Source organism: Heterodontus francisci, chromosome 11 (assembly GCF_036365525.1).
Source record: "Heterodontus francisci isolate sHetFra1 chromosome 11, sHetFra1.hap1, whole genome shotgun sequence".
Classification (NCBI taxonomy): Eukaryota; Metazoa; Chordata; class Chondrichthyes; order Heterodontiformes; family Heterodontidae; genus Heterodontus; species Heterodontus francisci.
Window position 1 is genome coordinate 54,554,332 of NC_090381.1, and position 21,007 is coordinate 54,575,338.

The 21,007-nt window shown below is 42.9% G+C and overlaps 1 protein-coding gene and 1 long non-coding RNA gene across 4 annotated transcripts in view; both read left to right on the forward strand.

Annotated features, from left to right (window-relative positions):
* schip1 (schwannomin interacting protein 1) overlaps nucleotides 1-21,007 on the forward strand; it is a 763,480-nt gene that overhangs the window by 321,260 nt on the left and 421,213 nt on the right. The window lies entirely within an intron of this gene.
* Nucleotides 1-21,007, forward strand: part of LOC137375263 (uncharacterized) — a 94,569-nt gene that overhangs the window by 42,125 nt on the left and 31,437 nt on the right. The window contains exons 2-3 of the long non-coding RNA XR_010975962.1: nucleotides 3,415-3,492; nucleotides 5,245-5,373. This is a non-coding gene — a long non-coding RNA (uncharacterized lncRNA). The remainder of the gene's footprint in view (nucleotides 1-3,414; nucleotides 3,493-5,244; nucleotides 5,374-21,007) is intronic.

The following is a 21,007-nucleotide window of genomic DNA, read 5'->3' on the forward strand; positions in this document are numbered from 1 at the left end:
GGGCCCAGACCTCTCATCCAGTGATATTACCACTATGCCACCTTCTAGCAGTGGTATCCTTCATCTTGAGAAACAAAAAATTGCCAAAAGTATAAACTTTTAGAACACGTAAATATCAGTGTCCGTCTTTCTGATCACGTGTTTGGATGCTGTGTTCTTCCAAGATTTAATCTGCTAGTATTTTGCTCTATCTGTTTATTGGCAGAGATTTTTAATGCCTTTTTAACTGACAGCATCATGCAACAAGTGCTGGTGTTTCATGGGGAGTTTGAATTGTGCTGGAAATATTGGATTGCATTGATTACCTTTAATAAAATGCCATATCTCATAAAGGGAAGACAAAGTACTAGAAAAAGAAAGCCATAGCAATAGCAGACTACTACTTCTGCTCCAGAACTGAGGATTATGTGAAGAATGTAGCTTTGAAACACACCACAAAAAGAATCTACAATAGGTGCTTAGTGGAAACAAAAATAAGATACCCATAAATTCATTAGCAGCTGTCTGACATATGCTGCAAAAAATTAAGATAAAGCAAGATTAACTCATCAAGCCAATGTATTTATAATATTCTAAACTCAGGCAAAGCAAGCTCTGCTCAAAACACAAAGAAATATGGACATATGAAAAGATCTGAGAATGCATAATCTACAAACCACATATAAAGAAAACATTAAATACAAATAAAAGGACTCATCCATGATCATCTTACAAATAATCCATTTATCACAATAAAATACTCATCAGTTTAAGCTATTCAATAAATATTGGATTGTATGCAATATCACAAATGGTCCCTACTATCACAAAACAATATTACACTTCAGTAACTATCTTGTAGACAAAAGGCAACAATAAGATTAAAAGTACAGGTATTACCAGAAGAAATACAGAGAACTAAAAAAAGAATTAAGTACATAATAAAAGGCTATGTTATTAAAAAGGAATTCAGAGCAAAGCTTTTAGGAAAACCTTGAAGTTTGATCAAACCAACTATGACAAAGAAAAATCATCGACAGACAGAATGCCATCCCCACCGATTGATGTCGGAATTGTTGAGCTGCCATAAATTCAATTGCACAGTGACTACACAGTATGCAGTATTTACCATTCTAATGCCAGGCTTTTCATATGGTACTTCAATGACAAAAGTACCAGATAATTAACGAAAACAATTCAAAGTATTTGTGCTCCAGATGCAGATCAGGAAGCTGACACCTTTTTGTGAGATTTAAGTTCAGTTTTATTATGTGTATATACATGAACAGGGAGGAGATTAAAAATATACTGTGTGATAATAGTCCATAAATATTGTTATGATGGTGCTTCTATATTTTAGTTTTTATTTTAGAATGTATTTTAGAATTATGGACATTGTTTTATTTGGGAAAACTGAAAAGGATTCCATGGATTATTTTTTCACTGGCATCATTGAAAGGACACTGAGGGGACTTGGTTTGTAAACAACCCTTACTGGAAGGCACCTGTCTTCAGATAAATACCCAGCAGGGGCTTTTTGGACTAAGGGGAGATGTTTACAGAGAAGTGACAGGTCAAGATTTATAGGAGTCTGGAGGCTTGACTCGAGATTAATTTTGGTTTTGCTTTGGACAGTCAGTTGGGTTTGGACAGTGTTCTGAAATGAGTTTTAAAAACCAGCCAAGAAAGCTGTGACCCCAGCTCAGCCTTTTCCATCTCTTTGAAAAGCTCTTTGAAGCGAGTGTAAGAAATAGAGAAATTGATGCTGCATTCGTCCTGAAAGGCCTGTCAGAAACTCCTGATGCCGCATTTCACCTGAAAAACCTGCCAAACTGATCTTTCAACATCGCCCGAATAGAATTGTTCTGGAAAAGATCCCAGTGATAGCTGTCTATGTGTATTTGGGACGCCAAACCTAAAAAGAGACAACTGACATCTTTCCATATCTTCTCTTTTTTCTTCAAGAATTAGCAAGTATTTGGCTAAAGTATTCTTTTTTGTCTTTTTTTTGTAACAGAAGTCGAAAAAGAAAATATCTATTTTTCCAGTTAACCGGTGGGGGGGGGGGGGGGAGGGCATTGTGTGTGGCTAAGGTAAAAAGGGAACTTTCATATTTCACTCTGTGTGTTACTGCTTTGCTTCATACTGGTTAAGTCTTGTTTTATAATAAACTGATAATATTGTTGTTCACAGAAAAACCTAGTTAGTTTATTTTATTCTGGGATAAAGAGTAGAGTCTATGGTTGACTGTATCAATAACTGCGTAGACATTTAAATATATGTTCGGACCTGTGGAGAAGTAGAACTAGAAAAGACAGTGCACTCCTCCCACCTCAGTCATAAAAATATAATATAACAATTATATAGATTTTGGATGTATATAGCACCTTACCATTTCCTCAGGACCTCCCAAAACAGTCTGAAGTAGTCCGTGTAGAAATGCAGCAAGACCTGGACAATATCCAGGCTTGGGTTGATAAGTGGCAAGTAACACTCGCACCACGCAAGTGCCAGGCAATGGCCATCTCCAACAAGAGAGAATCTAACCATCTCCCCTTGACATTCAATGGCATCGCAATCACTGAATCCCCCACTATCAACATCCTGGGTGTTACCATTGTCCAGAAACTGAACTGGAGTAGCCATATAAAAACCGTGGCTACAAGAGTAGGTCAGAGGCTAGGAATCCTACGGCAAGTAACTCACCTCCTGACTCCCCAAAGCCTGTCCATCATCTTCAAGGCACAAGTGAGGAGTGTAATGGAATACTCTCCACTTGCCTGGATAGGTGCAGCTCCAACAACACTCAAGAAGCTCAACACCATCAAGGACAAAGCAGCCCGCTTGATTGGCATCCCATCCACAAACATTCACTCCCTCCACCACCAACGCACAGTGGTAGCAGTGTGTACCATCTACAAGATGCACTGCAGCAATGCACCAAGGCTCCTTAGACAGCACCTTCCAAACCCTCGACCTATACAAACTAGAAGGATAAGGGCAGCAAATGCATGGGAACACCACCACCTGCAAGTTCCCCTCCAAGCCATTTACCATCCTGACTTGGAACTATATCACTGTTCCTTCAGTGTCATTGGGTCAAAATCCTGGAACTCCCTTCCAAACAGCACAGTGGGTGTACCTGCCCCACATGGACTGCAGCAGTTCAAGAAGGTAGCTCACCACCACCTTCTCAAGGGCAATTAGAAATGGGCAATAAATGCTGGCCTAGCCAGCGATGCCCACATCCCATGAATGAATAAAAAAACTTTACTTCTACTGAATTACCTTTAAGTATACTGCAGACAAACACAGCAGCCAATTTGCACTAAGGAAGATTCCACAACTGGTAAATGACATTTGTGATGATTAATCTGTTTTCGACAAGAATGTAAGCCAAAATAACTTTCTGCTTTTCTTCAAATTGTACTATAGGATCTTTTACAACCATCTGAATGATGAGGCCTAGGCTTAAAATTTCATCCAAAGGATGGCACTTCTGACAATCCCAAGGTATTTTATAACTATATTAAGGACAAGAGCATAACCAGGGAAAGAGCAGGGCCCAATAGGGACCAAAGTGGAAATCTTTGTGTGGAGTCAGAGGACATAAGTGAGGTTTTAAACGATTACTTTTTATCTGTGTTCACTATGGAGAGGGACGATGTAGGTGTAGAGATCAGGGAGGGGGATTGTGATATACTTGAACAAATTAGCATTGAAAGGGAGGAGGTATTAGCGGTTTTAGTGGGCTTAAAAGTGGATAAATCCCCAGGCCCAGATGAAATGTGTCCCAGGTTGTTATGTGAGGCAAGGGAGGAGGTAGCAGGGGCTCTGACACAAATTTTCAAATCCTCTCTGGCCACAGGAGAGGTGCCAGGGAACTGGAGGACAGCAAATGTGATACCATTATTCAAGAAGGGTAGCAGGGATAAACCAGGTAATTACAGGCCGGTGAGTCTAACATCAGAGGTAGGGAAACTATTGAAAAAAATTCTGAGGGACAGGATTAATCTCCACCTGGGTAGGGGTCATGTTGGACTCCTGATGTCATTCCCATTAGCAAGCCATGGTCGTTCACCTAAGCAAAATCCGGGCACTGCTGTAGCAGCACGTGACATGAAGGAAGCCACATTAAAGGGCAGAAGAGCCCCAAAGACTGCCACTAATCTCCCCCTGAAGGCCTCAACTGATTCCAAAGACTTAAATGGAAGGAGAGGAGGCTACTCCAAGACCCCCTTCAGCCATCAGGGGACTTTGGAGCCTTCCTGCTGCTGCCACAGGGACAACAGCCGGGCGTCTCCTGTTAGGCCCAGTTAGTGGCAAGAACAGGGGCAAACAGGAGGGAAGTGGGCCAGGTACCTGAGCAACATGCCCCTCCCCAGTATTTACATGCAGCGAGCAGCAGTCCCTGCAGAAAACCATTGTGTTTAAGTCCTGAATGGTATTTCAACCCACAACCTTCCAACTCGGGTTAGAGTACTCCAACTAAGCCATCAAAGTATATAAATATTAAATATCATGGATAAAGTAAACAATGTATATTACTTCAAGTTAAAGTAGGAAAAGAGGATATAAATATAAAGAGGTTAGAATTATATATAAAGGAGATTGTAACAAGAACACCCTCATCAAATGTTGCGAGTAACAATGAATAGCATAGAAAAGCCAAAAATATTCGAGATATTCAAAATGGAGCTGGATGCTGTAATGTAAGTGTTGAGGTATTAGAGGGTTGAACTTTTTATATTCCTAACCTGAAATTTTCTGAATCAATTAGGATGCAGTGGATATTTCAGGCAGCTGTTTCAGAGCTCTATATTAGGTCATTATTTTAGATCAGTTGTTTCAAAGTGATTTGATTTAGTTGTTCACTCTTCTTATAAAACCCTTTAATCTACCTGTTTGTTCTGAGTAACATTTTTACTGGATTTCAGCCAGGCTCAGAGAGCTTCAAAATGCTCGAATAAAGAAAGACAAGAAACTGTCGACACATTATACATTATGTTTGACTTTTGTGTATACCTTTACAGAAAATTGTCACAATATTGTACTCAAATGTTATCTTACACGCTGTTCCTCCTCCCTGCATCTTCACTGTGTCAAAATTATGAATCATCACAGTCTCTAGCTCCAGCTGATTCTTTCCCAGTACTGTGAACCTCTTTATCCTCTTGTAGACTTCCTTTCTTCATGTGACCTACTGGCTTTAAAGCTCATGCTTTGCATTGCTTAACTTCTATTTTTGTTGTCCTGCACTTTCAGTATTGAGCCTTCACCCAAGCTTCTCACCTTAAAAAAAAAGTCTGAAATATTTCTTCATGAAACTCCAGAAAAAAATCACCATATTCAAAGAAATCCACACAGGCTGAGGAATAAAGTGATTGACAAAAGGTACAAAACTTAATTGCAGTCTGAGCCATAATTGGCATCATGAAAAAGTTTGAGAGTTAACACTTGGGGGTAGATTTAGAGGCCATCTGCGCAGTAGAAAAGGCATTGTAGCACCCTGATAATGGTGAGGGAAGGCTTACCACTCTGATACTGCCTTTGTTGTAGCCACCACAATCTTCTCCTTAACCTACCACTAAGTGGCTTGCCTGAGTAAGGCTATAGACCTATTTAAAATACAATGGGATCCTATGTTCACATAGAACCCTGTTTGCTATTTAAGGACAGTGCAGGCCAGAGTGTGCACTCTGAAGGCTCTGCCAGTATCAGCTGGCGATCCAGCTCAAGAGGAGCTGATAGGTAAAAATTAGTCTTTAATATTGTTTTTCACTGCAACACACTGGCTGAATTTTAATTGGGACCAGTCAGTATCATCGACTAGCCAGTAAGCCAGTCAGCCGTCTGATAGTTAAAATCTACCCCCTGGACTCGAGTCAAATATGTCCAGTCATCTTGACTTGCAGTAGTTTTATTAAAAAATCAAACAAGAGCCCGTGAGCACCAGTGACTCGTTTACTTTAATGCAAATTAAACCATTTTCTTGGGCAATTACCCATGTTAATTGTTTTACCAAATCACCTCCCAAGTAAATATGTTGGAAGAAATTCTGTCATTTAAACATCTGTTTATTTGTCATCACCTATACATTTAATGTGTTTACATGGAAGTGCAGTGGACCATAGTAATGCTGCTGCCAGGAGTTTTAACAAAATTACCTGAGCACTGCATACAGAAATGTTAGCAGAGCTTACTACCAGAAAAACACACAGCTTATATATTCTGCCACGAACTTAGCAAAATGGTTATATTTTTGAAAGGCACTTCATCTACGATAATGTCGTTGACAAACATTTTTTTGAATTGTGCTTCAAGTGCAAGAAAATAAAACAGAGGAATTGTAATGGTGACACAATTTATATCAACCAGTGTTGGAAATGAAAAAAAACTGCTTCCTAAACTTTGACATGATGTGTCCTTTTAATAATCTGCCTGTGAACCTGCAGTAATAATAGCATGATAGCTTGGAATTATCTACTGCTTTTAAAGCAGGAAAATGTCTCAAGGCACTTTGCAGAGGAATTTTTTTTAAGCAGCAGTACTGAAGGGTAAATTTGGAGAGGTGGTTGAAGCCATGACAGTAAAACTGGGTTATAAGAAGCATGTTAACGGCAGAGAGAGAAGGGGAGAGGCAGATGGTTATGGGAGAGAGTTCCAGAGGGTCAGAATAAGAAGATATAGATCAGTGAGTGCTGTAATAATGGTAGCATTTTGATGTGCATTGAATGGAATGGAACAGTACTGATATAACTTCAAAAAGATATCAACATTGTACCAAACAATCCTGGAAAAGAGAATGTTTATTAGAACATATTTAAGCATAGAATTGTTTGATGTTATTTGCATTGAACCAGTTGACTTTCTAGTCATGTGGTTTCTGGTTTACATATGCAAAATACTTAATTTACTTTAAACTTAAAGCACATATTACTAAACTATTTCCTACATTACAATAGTGATCACATTTCAAAATAACTTTATTGATTGTAAAGCACTTTGAGAGATTCTGAGGCTGTAATAGGTACTCTATAAATGTAAGGTTCTTTTTTTCTTTTTTTTAAAAACTGTAACACAGCAGAAAACACGATAGCTCCAATTTTAACTCGGGACTGCAGTCGTGCAGGTGAGGACTGAGGTGGATGATAACCCATTCAGATCTCAGCACTGTCAATCTCCCACCTGAACCTGGCAGAAGGCACCACTAGGGACTCAAAGGAGTGGTCCCCAGCACTTGGCTAAGTAGTTAGGAAGGGGTTCAGAATGAGTCGGGGAGCTGGTGGTGCGGAACCCTGGGACAGGGGATGCATAAACCTTCCTTATAGAACCCAGAGGAGCACTGGGAGGATTGTGTCGATGGTGAATTGACAATCTCATCCTCATTTTTATATTTATAGAAAAATTGAATAAAATGGTTATAGCACAGGGGAGGCCATTCAGCCTATCAAGCCTGTGCTGGCTCTCTGCAAGTGCAATTCACCTAGCCCCACTTCCCCGTCTTTTCCCTGTAGCCCTGCAAATTTTTACTCCAGATAATTGTCCAATTCTCTTTTGAAAGCTACTATTGAATCTGCCTCCACCACACCCTTGGGTATGCATTCCAGATCCTAACCACTCACTGCATAAAAAAAGATTTTTCCTCATGTCACTGTTGCTTCTTTTGCCAATTGTTCTAAATCTGTGCCCCCGGTTCTCAATCCTTCCGCGAACATTAAAAAAAGAATTCACTTGCATTTTTGGGTCACTTCTGGCACTAGCTCCTCTTCCCGCTGGGTTGGCCTGAAAGCCTGGAGTAAAAATTACAGTCACAATCCATTGAGGTCATTAGAACTCGATCTGGTGATGTATGTCTCTCACCTGCTCTGAAGAACAAGTTAAGATTGGAACCTGCAGGAGGACAGCTGAATCAGTACGGTTGAGGGCCATGACAATAGTTTCCACCAGATGGGAAAGGTTAAGTTCCACCCCCTGCACCCCCCTCCCCACTCCCCACCATCATAATTTAGAGCAATGGCTAGTATTTAAAGAAGTATTACATGGTTTACAACATATATACATTACTCTACGACACAAAAAACCCAACAGGAAAGGTGAATCAACCGTGACTAAAAATAGAAGTTAAAGATTGTATTAGATCAAAGGAAGTGGCTTATAAGATTGCCAGAAAAAGTGGCAAGTCTGAGGATTGGAAGCAATTTAAAAAACAGCAAAGGAGGACCAAGAAAGTGATAAAGAAAGCGAAAAGAGAATATGAATGCAAGCTAGCTAGAAACATAAAGGTGGACTGTAAAAGCTTCTTTCGGTATGTGAAAAGGAAATGAATACCAAGGTCAAATGTGGGTCCATCACAGGTGGAGACAGGAGAGTTTGTGTTGGAGAATGAGGAAATGGCAGAGAGACTAAACAATTACTTTGCATCTGTCTTCACAGAGAAAGATACAGAAAATGTCCCAAAAATATTCAGGAACCAAGGGACTTGCAAAAATAAGGAACTGAGAGAAATCAATATTGATAAAGAGGTAGTACTCGAAAAATTAATTGGATTGAAAGTTGATATATCCCCTGGACCAGATGAGCTACATCCTACAATATTGAAGGAGGTTGCTAAAGAGATAGTGAATGCATTGTTGGTTATCTTTCAAAATTCTATAGATTCTAGAAGGGTTCCTACAGACTGAAAAGTAGCCAATATGACCCCACTATTTAAGAAGGGAGCGAGAGAGAAAACAGGGAACTACAGATCGGTTAGTTTGATGTCAGTAGTAGGAAAAATGTTAGAATCTATTATAAAGGATGTGATAACTGGACACTTGGAAAATAATGATATGATTGGGTAGAGTAAACATGGATTTGTGAAAGGGAAATCATGTTTGACAAGTCTATTGGAGTTTTTTGAGGAGGTTACTTGAGGCATAGATAAAGGAGAACCACTAGATGTGGTGTATTTGAATTTTCAGAAGACTTTTGACAAGGTCCCACACAGGGGGCTGAATTTTACTGGCCCCTCGACGCCGCGGGTCGCGGTACGGGGGCCAGTAAAATGCTGCAAAGAGAGGCCCGCCTCGACCTGTGACGTCGAGAAGGGCCTGCCGCATGTTACCAGCGGCGGCGAGACCTCGGTGCGGCCCCCCCACCGCACAACGGCGGCATCACAATTAGCATATGGTAAACGGTACATACCTTTGCTATTTATGCAGCCCGCCGCCTCTCCACTGACGCTTCTGGATTTTTCGCCATTACGTGCCGTCCCGGTCACGATTTGAAAAGCAGGCAGGATTTCATAGGCAGAAGTGTTGCCAGCGAAGGTAAGTTCTGTTATTCATTACGGCAGGAAGGAGGGAGGGGGGATACACAGGGGTCTAATTCTGCATTCTTAAAGGACGGAGGGAGGAGGGGCCCCATCTCTCTCTCTACCCCCCCCCCTCCCCCGTTTCTCTCTCTGCCCTCCATTTCTCTCTCTGCCCCCCGTTTCTCTCTCTGTCTCCCGTGCCCCCCGATTCAGGTTTGAGAACTTTAAAACTTTCAAAGCCTACCTGACCCACAGCCAGCCTTTTTTTGAGACTAAAATTCCCTTCAAAGTGGCCATTGGTGGAGAGGTCGTGGAGTCATCCAGTCACTATTTTGGAATATGGCCTGGTGAGACCAAAGTAAGGGATAAAGTGAAGCAGCTTAAAATGCCAAAAAGCAATCATAAGTGAAGGTTATACTGAAGGGTGGATGAAAGGGCTGACCAACTTGAAAGAGTATTGGACTATATATGCTGCTTTGGCATTCTTTAAATAAAGGCTGACTGAATTTTTCCATGCATTAGCATTTGCTGAACAATGTTGTACTGTATTTTATTTGAACTAATGTAATTATACAGTGTCAAAAATAATTATACCTCAATTATGTAAAATATCACCCTTTTTGTAGCTTTAAACATATCCCTGTGATAGCTAAGGAGGTTATTCCAGCCTCAATGACATTACCAATATCTTGAGATAAAAGTCTTGTCAGAATTGGATGTGAAAAGTTAGTAGAAGACAATTGTTTCCCACTAAACAAAGAAAAGGATACAACAATGAAAGCATGTTTGTTATTAAACTGAAAATGAAAGAGGTTTGACACATGGACTTGGTTCAAAGGCTTGGAATTTTTCTGACACCCTGGCATTACAAAATGAATGAAGATTACTATTTTCAGCAAAGCAAATGGGAAATTGCTGTGGCAGCACATTGACGTTTACACAAAAACATGTTTATTGAATTCTTGGCATTGATTTAAAGTGTATTTCAAGCCCTACAACATTTTGAAAATGTTTTAAAACGCGTTATGGTATGCAAGCAGCGTAGGATTAACCTTTTAAGAAGTGCATGACAGTTTTATTCTGCAGAGCGGCTGTGTTGTGGGTAAATAATCAGAAAAATTAAAATGTTCCCAAGTTTAAATGAGCAAGTGACTTACACAGAAATGTGGGTTATTCTGAAAGTGATGTTTTTATGATATTCCTTGCATGCAGATCTTGTGGTTGCTACAGATATTAATTTTCCAAACAAATGTGACTGTCCTCTCCGTCCCATCTCCCCAATGTAATTTATAGCTGCTGTACAACAACAACTTGCACTTATATAGAACCATCAATGTAAAGAAATGTCCAAGGCACTTCACAGAAGTGCTATCAGACAAAAATTGAAATGGAGATAAAGAAGGAGATATTGGGACAGGTGATTAAAATGTTGATTCGCAATGAGTTTCAGGAGGTTCTTAATAGAGATGAGAGAGGTCGAGAGGTTTAAAAGAAAAGGAGGGAATTCCAAAGCTCAAGACTGAGACAACTGAAGTTATGGCAACCAATGGTGGGGTGTAGGAAATGAAAGATGCACAAAAGGCTAGAGTTGGAGGAATACAAAGTTCTTAAAGAATTATAGGCCTGGAGGCGATTACAAAGATAGCGAGGAGCAAGGCTATGGAAAGATTTGAACACGAGGATGAGAATTTTAAATGTGAAGCATTGGGGGACTCAAAGCCAATGTAGTTCAACAAGTACAAGGATGATAGGTGATCATGACTTGGTAAAGCGGAGATGAGGTCAGAAGCTCAGTTTGGGATCAAAGAGGATGGTGAGGTGATGAATATTCACCTTCAACATGAGCCCATGGCTGAGGAAGGGGGTGAACCAGTGGAAAGGGTACAGAGTCTGTGGCAGGAGCCCGAAGACGATGGAGGAAATTATAGCTCATGCAAGACTCGACACTGAACAAACAGGCTGACTTTACAGAAGCCATGAAGAAGTCGAGATAAATGTTGGAGAGGTAGAGCTAGATGTTGTCAGTGTAAAAGTGAAAGCTGATGTCATATGTTTGAAAATAGGCTATATGGTTATCAGTGAATGAATATCTTTTGGATTGTATGCAGTTCTCATTTCCACTATTTTAACCAGTATTAATGAAATAAAAAATAAAACTTCTGTTATGGACAGGTGCGAAATGAAAGGGGTGGTTTCCACTTTTCACCTCTCAACTGATTGAAGACAGTGGGCTGAATTTTGTTCTACTCCTGACGTAGGGCTGCGTGGCGGGAGGTGGGGGGTTGTGGGGGGGAGGGGGGGGGTGCCGGAGGATTGCAGAAGCAGCAGCCCACCACGGAACCAGATGCCGGGATTGCTGAGCCCGATCTTCCGGCGGTGGGGAAGCTCCATGACGGGCCCTCCGCTGCTCTGTAATGGGACCCAACTTTACATATTTAAATTACCTGTTTACATTAATTAAAACTAATCTGCAGCGATCTTAGCTGCAGTTCTGGATCTTCAGCCGACAGGAGACACTCACGCGCCTTCACTTACCCGTCCAGGGAAGGCTGGCACCACCGAGGTAGGGAAGGGGGGATCTCTACATTTGTCATGTAGTTGGGGAGGGATAGGGCAAATATGTATTTTTGGTGTAGTTGTGGGGGGAGGAGATGGGGCAACTCTGCATTCTCTGAGCAGGGCTGGCAGCCCTTTAAAAATGGCACCTGCACAGAAACAGTTGATGTCATTCATGGCGTTGCTGAGGCCGCCCCCGCCACATGATGGGAGGGGGAGGGGGGAAGAGATGGCCGTCCTGCATATGATAATGAACAGCCAGACTCAAGATTGTGGCGGCACGCGGTCCCTGCATACCGGCCACCATTTTTTAGAATTTTAATAGACAATAAACAGACAAATGACAGGTTTTCTCATAGGTTTAAAGAAAGATAAATATTTATTAAACAAGAACCGAAAATTTTTGCAACTTCATCCACACACACAGAAGAAAAGATAGAGATTGCAGGATAGCATGCATTTAGGTCTGATGGTTTTAAACAGAGTTCATTGTGAAACCTTGTGTGTTTCCCCGGGAGGAAGATGTAAAAGCAGTGCAGCCTGTTTTTCCATTTTCCTGGTTCACTGAAATCAAACTTGGAAAGTTTCAGGTGGATGGATGCTTTGCTGCAGACTTCTTTGGTTAAATCTCATCACAGGCAAAAAAATCCTGTTACAATTTCTCAGGTAGGGAGTTTCACGGTGACCTTTCGTCTCTGCCTCTAGGTAATTTAAAGATGGTACTATAATAGGGTTCTTCTTCTTGCTGGGATGGGTCTCGCTTCCTTCTGGCTTCTGGCTTTCTGCACAGAAAACATGTCTTATTAAAAATTCCTTCTCAGAGACTGATTTCTGTCGGGTGACCCATGTTTCTCTCCAATTGGGCTGGATTTTGTTCTCATCCCGACGGCGGGTTTCGTGGGGGCGGGGAGTGGAGAATCGGGGTAGAATCGCCTGCCATGGAACCTAACATCAGGAATCCCAGTTATGATTCTCCTTTGGGCAGGATAGGTGACCGTCCCACCCAGATGCCAAATAAAGGCCTCTTCCCACCGCCGCTGGAATCTTACTAGCAGTGGAGGGGACACCTTGGAAAACGAGGCGCCCTCCCTGCAGACTTGGTCGGGGGGACCCTCCTCTATGGGCACTTTGTGGCCCATAGAGAACCCTCCCTCCTCCCAGGAACAACTGTACCCCCCGCGACTCCCTCCCCATGGACCAAATGCTCATCGCAGCCCCCCCCCTTTCACCAGGGTCTTCCAAACTAGACCCGGTGACCCCGCCTCACCTCCCTCTTCAGGATTCCAGCACTGGGCCTGGGTCCAAGGCCTCTGCAGTACCAGCAGTGGCCACCGGTCCCAGTGGCACTGCCGATACTGCTGAGCTGCCGGCCCTGTGATTGGCCAACAGCTCTTGGAGGCGGGATCCCCATTCCTATTAAGTCTTGAAAGGGACAGACTCCTGTCGCCTTAAGAGACCATAGAAAACTGGAGGATCGTTCTGAGGGGCTGAGAAAGTACAGAGGCAGGGCTCCCCCGCCTTTTTGGCCTGGCGCCGGGAGCCTGACCTCCTGCACAAAATCCATCCCTTGGTGTTTTCATGAATGGTGTTTGGTGGTGTGGCCGTTGTTAGACAATGGGTTTAGGTGTTGCTCATCTTTATGCCCTCTTGATAAAGTGGTGTTTTTTCACACCCATTATCCTGAGTTTGAGTCTGGAGTCTCCATGCCTGCAAAGTCATTGTTAGCCCAACTTGTTGAAGAGGGGTAGCCATTAACATTGAATGGGCCATTAACGTTTATAATGCTTTCTTCAACACTTGACCAAACATGACAATTTGTTCAGGGATCCAGCAGTTACCATGTGTATTCACAGTACTGGAGGGGTCACCTGACCTCTTACTCCATCTTGTTTTGTAGAAAAAGGTGTCTGTTTGAGTTCAGTTTATCAATTAATTTTATTGTTCATAATTTCTACTTGCGTGACTGTGACACTTCAGCTTATCACTCTGTTATCTGCAGCACAAGGAAAATAACTTCAGAATCTTAATAGAAAATCTAGTTTCATTGAGTGTTGAACAAGGGTTCAATATTCTGTATATAAAGCAGCAATCTCTGCTCCTTTTGGACTAACAAGAGAGATAAGAGGTGGTGTGATCTAATTTTTGATTTTTAACATTATTATTGTAGTATCTAAAATAAACATTGCTTAAAACATTAAATTACTTTTTAATGATAGAGGACATGTGAAAAAAATATATATATTGATTTCTTGTAGCCAATATCTATTTCAGCTGTACAGCTGTTAAAATGATTGGAATATGGTCGAGGTCCAATTTTAAATGTTACTTTTCTCAAAAAATAATTTGAAATATAATATCAAATGTGCAAAGAACCAATAGAATTAGCAAAAAAAATCCGTTTCCAGTGTGAAAAATTTAATTCCGCCCTCAGGATTAATTGGCCACTTAAAGGCCTCATTCTGCCGCAACTGGTAGTCTACATGTGGTGGGGGTGGGCTTAATGCCACATGGCGAGACTACCCAGTAAAAGCTGTGGGCCCTCTTGATCAGGCACCCTGTGGCCCACGGAGGGCACACACAATAACAAGGGCCGCCCCTCGTAAAGCCACTCCCCCTTCCTTCAACAGCGACTGTTCCCGGCGATCCCACAAACTTACCTTCATTCTGGGGCCTCCTCCATGTGGCTGGCCCTGGCCAGTTGCGGTTCCAACAGCGGCCACTGCTCCTGATTGGCTGCCAGCTCTTGGAGGCGGGCGTCTGCCCTTAAAGGGGCAGAAGCCCTGACGCCAGGCAGTTAACTGCCTGATGGCCATGCAATCATGTCCGGACTTCCGAAAATGGCCATGGCAGAATTGCTTTCAGCTTTCCAGCTGGTGGACGGGGCCACCGCCACAGCCATTAACTTTGGCCCTGAATTTCTGCACCCTGCCCATTATAAAGTCTGTATCTTTGTCTTTCTTACAGTAGAAGTTTGGGGATGCTGGTGGAGGGCAAAGTTAAGAGAAACAAGTTTTTAATAGCTTCATTTTCCAAAAGAAATTGCTGACTACCTACAAATGTGGCTATGCCAAAACCATTTTAGCCACGAACACTCACACAGTAGAGGAAAATGTGCTTGACATGTTTGTATACATAATAGTTATTGACCAAAAATCATGGTTAGTTAGTCCTTAGTTGACAAGTTTGATGTTTTCAAGCTTTCCAGACCAGGAGGCCACTTTTGGGTTGTTTGATGACATTAGTTGACAGGTTCTTGATGAACTAGCATGCACAGGGAGACCACAGCCAAAATTGTTCATCAAGCTAAGTCGTCCCACCGCCAGGACCAAAAGTGGGACACAACCCCGTGTGGGTGGGCAGCGGCGGGACCACATGTAGGCTGTCATCAACATCAAATCCTGGAAGTTCATCTATGCCGATGACATATGTCATGAAAACGTGCTTTATGATGACTGATCATTTTTAATCCACTGGCTGGCAACCAGAATTGAATTTAAAAAAATACAGATAAAAGGTGATTCAATGCTGGCTGCTAAAGATGGCCATCCCAATTTTCATCACTGTACTTTCTATCTTACAATGCATTGAGATGGAGACAGCATGTCTGCATAGAACCGTCTAGAACAATAACCTGGGGAATCTGAGTGAACCATTACCATGTTCCCAGTAGCAAGGCATCAACACCATTACCTGAATATTCAACTCTAACTTAATCACTTGAACAATGGGACCCTTTCTGTGAGAAGGGAATTCTTAGACATGGACTAATTAAGTTGCAAGAGGGAATACACACTAGTAATCATGATGCTTGAATCACTGGGTGATGGTCACGTGACAGGTCCAGCCTTCATGTGCTTAAGCTGGTGTTTTCTCTGCAGTAGAGAGACAAGCAGCTAGACACTGACAAGAGATGACCCAAGTGGGGTCCTCCTTCCTTTTTCTTTCTCTCCAATCCACCCTGCGAGCTTTGAACACTGTTTGCTGACTGTGAACACCCAGGGATGGCCTTGCTTCAGATGGAGACCCCTTGAAGGAAATCAGCCACACTACTGTTTCCAGGAGAACAACCAAATCAGCCATCCATATCTTCAAATTGGAAGTCTTCGGACCACCAAAGGAAAGTTGCACAATTACCGAATTCAGCCAGAAGCCTGCCGAGTCACCAACCTCCCTTTTATTTCTCTGTACCCTAATTTGACCAATCTATCCTTCCCCGCTCTGTAACCCATTTGTGTCTGTGAACTTCAAGTGTGTGTGTGTGTGTGTGTGTGTGTGAAAGTCAGAGCATATTTTATTATTTTACTTACTCAAGAACTTAAGAAAACCTATCCGATTGGTTCTTTTTATGATTATGGAAACAGTTAAACACTCATTGAATTGGCAAGTATATCCACTTCAAAAAGAAATAAACCTGATGTGGGCAAATAAAGAGAGGGAAAAGAGGGGAGCTCTTCAACCCCTCTTCACCTGATCGTAACACAAGGCACTGCTGACAGGGGCATCAACGCGAGAGGAAGCAAGTAGGATGCTCACCAGTGACCTGGACCTACTGGAATGTTACTTCCGGACATGACGTCTTTGCTGCAATCTAGACAAGACAGATTTTGTCACTGTTTCATCTTCACCATAATACCACCGAGAGGAATTCAATGTTTCCTTGTGCAAAAGGTGGCTCCCACCAAAATAACTTGGTATTGCCCTGGACAGGACTATCATCTATCGGCCTCAACTCATCAACACTGGCCAAAAAGTACAAACCAGGGCAAACCTCGTCTGGACACTTGCTGGAACATCATTGGGAAGCACAGCCACAACACTTCACACTGCAACAATGGCCCTAGTCTATGCTGCTGCAGAATACTGATCTGCCTCATCCTCCTGCAGCCACCACACAAAGATTGTGGATGTACAGCTGGACACTGCTATGCGATCACTGCCAGGGATGCTTAAGTCCACTCCACTGAGTGAATCTCAGTGCTGTTCCGTCTGCCATTCACAGTGACCCTATTGTGCTCCAATTGATAGTAAAAGTTGTGAACAACACCAATCTTCTCATTCATGAAGACTTGACTACCCACCAAAAAAAGTGCTTAAATCCATGCCGGCCATTCTGGGAAACAGCAGCTAATATTCAACCCACTATCCAGGTGGACGGAATCGTGGGACACATGCAGCATAAAGCATCAACACCTCATCACTGCCCCAATAGCAGAGGCCCCTGGTTTTTGACCTCCCTCAAAGACAGTGGACAGCACTCAACCGAATCCGCACAGGGCATGAATGATGCAGCCACCTGTTCCACAAGTGGAAGATGAGGGACGATCCCAAGTGCGACTGTGGCCACAAGTCCCAGACCATGGAACACATCATATCAACCTGCCCATTAAGATCTGTTGTGGCAGGCACCTCATTACTCCACTCTGCATCTCAGGAGGCCAACAAATGGATAGCCAAACTAGACATTCCATTATAAGCTTTTCCAGTCAGACGAAAGTAGTAGATCAAAAATCTACCTCCATTCAGTACCCAAGGAGGTAAAACATTTACAGCAATCAAAAATCTCTGCTTTTCATCTTTCATCCATTTAACCAACAAATGCACAAAAAGGTTAAAGTGCAATAGCATATGCCATGTAAATATGAGTATTGAGATCAACGATGGTGTCTATTACTCAATTTTTATTTACTAATCAGAAATGTAATTGCGGCTAATGGCTAATGTAATTTGGCAACAATGTGCATGCATGGTTTTGCAATAATGCAAAAAAGATTTTTTTTTAATCCGGCTACATTGCAAGAGCATAAGTAAAAAGCACCTGTCTTCAGGTGATTTCCACAGCAGCAATAAAACAATTGGAATTTCTGGTATGGTCCTAAACTAGAAGAAAGAAGAGGAATTTGACACATAGACATCAGGAATTTATATCTTTGTGCTGTTCACCCAAAAGTATACAGACTGAGCAAAAAAATGTTTGTGCTTTTTAAAGAAATTCTAGAAACATGAACAAAGTAACCAATACAAATGAATGTTATAATTGTTACCAGGTAATTGCAAAATCAAGTTGGCATCTAGAATTAAGACATTTTTTTGCTCAGTTTGATTGCTAAGTTTTGTGATATCTGTTACTTCTTGAAGCTTTGTTGCTATCTTTTGTTTCCTGCCAAAAATCAATTTCCTTTGCTTTATTTTGTCAGTTATACAAACTCCATCAGCCTTGTACTTAAGTCTTGACCAAACAGCAAAGAATCAGCTGGACATTTGATCTCTGAAACAATCTAATTTATTCCTGTTAAACAGTAGGTTTAATTTTCACCTTAGTGTACACAATCAAAAACTTGCCCAGATGTAAGGTTCATAGTAGAGAACCAAGCTAAATATAGAAAGTACAGAGGAGATCTAAAAACAGAGGAGAAGAGTGAGTTTGAGAATATAATAGCAGCTAACATAAAAGGAAATCCAAAAGACTTTCATAACACATAAATAATAAAAAGGTTGACCACCGGACAAAAATTCAGTTGCGAGCCCGCCTCTGTCAGGCCTGGGGAGCCAGGCCAGGATTTTTAGCCCCCCGGGCCCTTAATTGGTCTTGGGCAGGTCTTCCTTGAGGCAGGAAGTCCCAGCTAATGGAGTTGTCAGCCAATCAGCGGGGCGGCAGCTCTTAGTCCCAGCAGCGCCAGCACGAGCAGTGGCCACTGTTGGGACTACACCCAGCTATTGGAAGCAAAAGGAGGGATGGCCCCGGAAGACATGGAAGTTTTAAGGGCCTTGCTGGGGACAATCGGCCGGACCCCAGTGATTCAAGGGGGTGATGGTTGGGAGGGGCGAGGGGAATGTTGTGCGTTGGGGGTGGTTGGGGCCTTGGGGGCGACTCTCCATGGGGCACAGGGTGCCCAATCAGGAGGTCACCCCCCCCCCCCTCCCAACCCCCAGCACACAAGAAGGCCTCCTGGTTTTAACTGGAAGAGTTCTTGAGGCTGTTGCTGTCCGGCCGCCGAGGGTAAAATATCTGCAGTAGCAGGAGGAGGCCCTTAAATACCAGTTAATTGGCCACTTATAAGGGCTTTGATTGGCCTGGGACGGGCGGGCCACCGCCCCACGTAAAATTGTTACTGGGCGGGAGGGGATCGGGAACGCCCCTCCACCCCCGCCTCCCACTGGAAGGGTAGGACTGATTACAGACCATAAAGGAGATATTCTTAGAGACAGAGGGCATGACTGGGGTACTAATGAGTACTTTGCATTGTCTTCACTAGAGAAGAGGATGCTGCCAATATAGCAGGAAAGGAGGAGATAGTGATGTTGGTTAGGATTAAAAGCAAAGCGAAGATAAAAGGGTTGGAAGTCCTCAAAATAGATAAGTCACTCAGTTCGCTAGGTCGCTGAGGGAACATTCATGCCACACAAGTGCCAGGCAATGACCTCAAACAACAGAGAATCTAACCATCTCCCCTTGATGCTGAATGGCATTACCATTGCTGAATTCCCCATTGTCAAGATTCTGGAGGTTACCATTGACCAGAAACTGAACTGCACCAGCCACATAAATACTGTGGCTACTAGAGCAGGTAAGAGACTGAGAATTTTGCAGCGAGTAACTCACCTCCAGTCTCCCCAATGCCAGTCCTACAATGCACAAGTCAGGAGTGTGATGAAATACTCCACAAAACACTGGCCACCTCTAGGCGCTTACCCATTGTCTCTCGAGACAAGGAGGCCAAAGAAGAAGAAGAAGAAGATGGAATACTCTCTACTTGCCTGGATGGGTGCAGCTCCAACAACACTCAAGAAGCTCGACACCATCCAGGTCAAAGCAGCCAACTTGATTGGCACCCCACTACCATCTTCAACATTCACGCCTTTCACCACTGACACACAGTGGCAGCATTGTGTACCATCTACAAGATGCACTGCAGCAATGCACCAAGACTCCTTCGACAGCACCTTCCAAACCTGCAACCTCTACCACCTAGACAAACAAGGGCAGCAGATGGATGGTAACACCACCACCTGCAAGTTCCCCTCCAAGTCACACACCATTCTGACTTGGAACCATATCGCCGTTCCTTCATTGTCGCTGGGTCAAGATCCTGGAACTCCCTTCCTAACAACACAGTTGGTGTACCTACACCCCAAGGACTGCAGCGGTTCAAGAAGGCAGCTCACCGCCACCTTCTCAAGGGCAATTAAGGATGGGCAATAAATGCTGGCCTGGCCAACAATGCTCACATCCCAGGAACAAATAAATAAAAGGTGGGAATATTGGAGGCTTTGGCCACAATCTTCCAATGCTCCTTGGATATGGAGGTCGTGTCAGAGGACTGGAGGAGTGCAAATGTTACACCCCTGTTTGAAAAAGGGGAGAGAGATAAACCTGACAACTACAGGCCAGTCAGCCTGACATCAGTGGTAGAGATGGGCGGCACAGTGGCGCAGTGGTTAGCATCACAGCCTCACAGCTCCAGCGACCCGGGTTCAATTCTGGGTACTGCCTGTGTGGAGTTTGCAAGTTCTCCCTGTGTCTGCGTGGGTTTCCTCCGGGTGCTCCGGTTTCCTCCCACAGCCAAAAGACTTGCGGGTTGATAGGTAAATTGGCCATTATAAATTGCCTCTAGTATAGGTAGGTGGTAGGGTAATATAGGGACAGGTGGGGATGTGGTAGGAATATGGGATTAGTGTAGGATTAGTATAAATGGGTGGTAAATGTTCGGCACAGACTCGGTGGGCCGAAGGGCCTGTTTCAGTGCTGTATCTCTAAAAAAAAATCTAAAAGAAACTTTAAAAGACAATAATCTGGGACAAAATTAATTGAAATTTTGAAAAATATGGGTGAATAGATGAAAGCTTGAATTTATTAAAAGGAGTTTATATTTGACTAAAGTATAGAATCATAGAATGGCTACAGTGCTAATGACCATTCAGCCCGTCGTATCCATGCTGGCTCTCTGCAAGAGCAACTCACCTGGTCCCACTCCCCTGCCTTTTCCCCGTAGCCCTGCAATTTTTTTCTCTTCAGATAATTATCCAGTTGTCTAATGAAGGCCTTGATTGAATCTGCCTCCACCACACTCTCAGGTACATTCAAGATCCTAACCACTCGCTGCATAAAATGTTTTTCCTCATGTGACTGTTGCTTCTTTTGCCAATCACCTTAAATCGGTGTCCTCTGGTTCTGGATCC